This window comes from Leucopleurus acutus (genome assembly GCF_964270905.1).
Source record: "Leucopleurus acutus genome assembly, chromosome: 3".
Lineage (NCBI taxonomy): Eukaryota > Metazoa > Chordata > Mammalia > Artiodactyla > Delphinidae > Leucopleurus > Leucopleurus acutus.
The window spans coordinates 52233209-52236846 of record NC_139145.1 but is presented as its reverse complement, the minus strand read 5'-3'; positions in this window follow the sequence as shown (position 1 = coordinate 52236846).

Here is a 3638-nt window from a genome sequence, read left to right as displayed (position 1 = left end):
TTTATATTTTCTATTTCTTCCTGGTTCAGTCTTGGAAGGTTGTGCTTTTTAAGGAATTTGTCCATTTCTTCCAGTTTGTCCATTTTATTGGCATGTAGTTGCCTGTAGTACTCTCTCATGATCCTTTGTATTTCTGCAATGTCAGGTGTTACTTCTCCTCTTTCATTTCTAATTCTATTGATCCGAGTCTTCTCCCTTTTTTTCTTGATGAGTCTGGCTAATGGTTTATCAATTTTGTTTATCTTCTCAAAGAACCAGCTTTTAGTTTTATTGATCGTTGGTATTGTTTCCTCCATTTCTTTTTCATTTATTTCTGCTCTGATCTTTATGATTTCTTTCCTTCTGCTAACTTTCGTTTTTTTTTTTAATTCTTCTTCTCTAATTGCTTTAGGTGTAAGGTTAGGTTGTTTGAGATTTTTCTTATTTCTTAAGGTAGCATTGTATTGCTATAAACTTCCTTCTTCAAATGGCTTTTGCTGCACCCCATTGGTTTTGAGTCATGGTGTTTCTAGGTATTTTTTGATTTCCTCTTTGATTTGTTCAGTGATCTCTTGGCTATTTAGTAGTGTATTGTTTAGCCTCCATGTGTTTGTATGTTTTACAGACTTTTTTTCCTGCAAGTGATATCTAGTCTCACAGCACTGTGGTCAGAAAGATACTTGATATGATTTCAATTTTCTTAAATTTACCAAGGCTTGATTTGTGACCCAAGGTATGATCTATCCTGGAGAATGTTCCATGAGCACTTGAGAAGAAACTGTATTCTGTTGTTTTTGGTTGGAATGTCCTATAAATATCAATTAAGTCCATCTGGTTTAATGTATCATTTAAAGCTTGTCTTTCCTTATTTATTTTTTAGGATGATCTGTCCATTGGTGAAAGTGGGGTGTTAAAGTCCCCTACTATTATTGTGTTACTGTCGATTTCTCCTTTTATGGCTGTTAGCATTTGCCTTAGGTATTGAGGTGCTCCTATGTTGGGTGCATAAATATTTACAATTGTTGTATCTTCTTCTTGGATGGACTCCTTGATCATTATTTAGTGTCCTTCCTTGTCTCTTCTAATAGTCTTTATTTTAAAGACTATTTTGTCTGATATGAGTATTGCTACTCCAGCTTTCTTTTGATTTCCATTTGTGTGGAATATGTTTTTCCAACCCCTCACTTTCAGTCTGTATGTGTCCCTAGGTCTGAAGTGGGTCTCTTGTAGACAGCATATATATGAGTCTTGTTTTTGTATCCATTCAGCCAGTCTATGTCTTTTGGTGGGAGCATTTAATCCATTTACATTTAAGGTAGTTATCAATATGTATGTTCCTATTACCATTTTCTAAATTGTTTTCAGTTTGTTATTGTAGGTCTTTTCCTTCTCTTGTATTTCCTGCATAGAGAAGTTCCTTTAGCATTTGTTGTAAAGCTGGTTAGGTGGTGCTGAATTCTCTTAGCTTTTGCTTGTCTGTAAAGGTTGTAATTTCTCCATTGATTCTGCTATGTAGATCTACAGATCCTTGCTGTGGAGAATAATCTTGGTTGTAGGTTTTCCCCTTTCATCACTTTAAATATGTCCTGCCACACCCTTCTGGCTTGCAGAGTTTCTGGTGACAAATCAGCTGTTAACCTTATTGGGATTCCCTTGTGTGTTATTTGTTGTTTTTCCCTTGCTGCTTTTAATATGTTTTCTTTGTATTTAATTTTTAATTGTTTGATTAATATGTGTCTTGGTGTGTTTCTCCTTGGATTTATCCTCCATGGAACTCTCTGTGCTTCCTGGAATTGATTAACTATTTCTTTTCCCATATTAGGGAAGTTTTCAACTATAATCTCTTCAAATATTTTCTCAGTCCCTTTCTTTTTCTCTTCTTCTTCTGGGACCCCTATAATTCGAATGTTGGTGTGTTTAATGTTGTCCCAGAGGTCTCTGAGACTGTCCTCAATTCTTTTCATTCTTTTTTCTTTATTCTGCTCTGCAGTAGTTACTTCCACTATTTTATCTTACAGGTCACTCCGTTCTTCTGCCTCAGTTATTATGCTATTGATTCCACTTAGAGAATTTTAAATTTCATTTATTGTATTGTTCATCATTTTTTGTTTGCTCTTTACTTGTTCTAGATCCTTGTTAAACGTTTCTTATATTTTCTCCATTCTATTTCCAAGATTTTGGATCATCTTTACTATCATTACTCTGAATTCTTTTCCAGGTAAATTGCCTACTTTCTCTTCATTTTTTTGGTCTGGTGGGTTTTTACTTTGCTCCTTCATCTGCTGCATATTTCTCTGTCTTCTCATTTTGCTTAATTTACTGTGTTTGGGGTCTCCTTTTCGCAGGCTGCAGGTTCATAGTTCCCGTTGTTTTTGGTGTCTGCCCCCAGTGGCTAAGGTTGGTTCAGTGGGTTGTGTAGGCTTCCTGGTGGAGGGGACTAGTGCCTGTGTTCTGGTGGATGAGGCTTGATCTTTTCTTTTTGTTGGCAGGATCACGTCCGATGGTGTGTTTTGGGGTGTCTGTGAACCTATCATTTTAGGCAGCCTCTCTGCTAGTGGGTGGGGTTGTGTTCCTGTCTTGCTAGCTGTTTGGCATGGGGTGTCCAGCATGGAGCTTGCCGATCATTGAGTAGAGCTGGGTCTTAGCATTGAGATGGAGATTTCTGGGAGAGTTTTCGCCATTTGATATTATGTAGGGCTGAGTGGTCTCTGGTGGACCAGTGTCCTGAACTCAGCTCTTCCACCTAAGAGGCTCAGGCTTGACACCTGGCTGGAGCACCAAGACCCTGTAAGCCACACAGCTCAGAAGAAAAGGGAGAAAAGAAAAGGACAAAAGAAAAAAAAAATCAATAAAATAAAATGAAGTTATTAAAAAAATTATGAAAAATAAAAAAATAATAATTAAAAAAAAGAAAGAAAGATGAGAGCAACCAAACCAATAAACAAATCCACCAATGATAGCAAGTGCTAAAAACTATACTAAAAAGAAAACAGAAAAAAGAAAATGGACAGACAGAACCCTACGACAAATGGTAAAAGCAAAGCTATACAGACAAAATCACACAAAGAAGCAGACACATACACACTCAAAAAAGGAGAAATAGGAAAAAATATATAAATATATATTTTTAAAAAAAGGAAGAGAGCAACCAAATCAATAAACAAATCTACCAGTGATAATAAGCTCTAAATACTAAAGTAAGGTAAACATAAAATCAGAAACAAATTAGATGCAGAAAGCAAACCCCAAGTCTACAGTTGCTCCCAGAGTCCACCACCTCAATTTTGGGATGATTCATTGTCTATTCAGGTATTCCACAAATGCAGGGTACATCAAGTTGATTGTGGAGATTTAATTCACTGCTCCTGAGGCTGCTGGGAGAGATTTCCCTTTCTCTTCTTTGTTCTCACAGCTCCAGGGGTTCAGTTTTGGATTTGGCCCCGGCTCTGCATGTAGGTCGCCTGAGGGCATCTGTTCCCCCCCTCCAGACAGGACGGGGTTAAAGTAGCAGCTGATTCGGGGGCTCTGGCTCACTCAGGCCAGGGGGAGGGAGGGGTACGGAATGCGGGGTGAGCCTGAAGCGGCAGAGGCCGGCGTAACTTACAACAGCCTGATGCATGCCGTGTGTTCTCCCGGGGAAGTTGTCCCTGGATCATGGG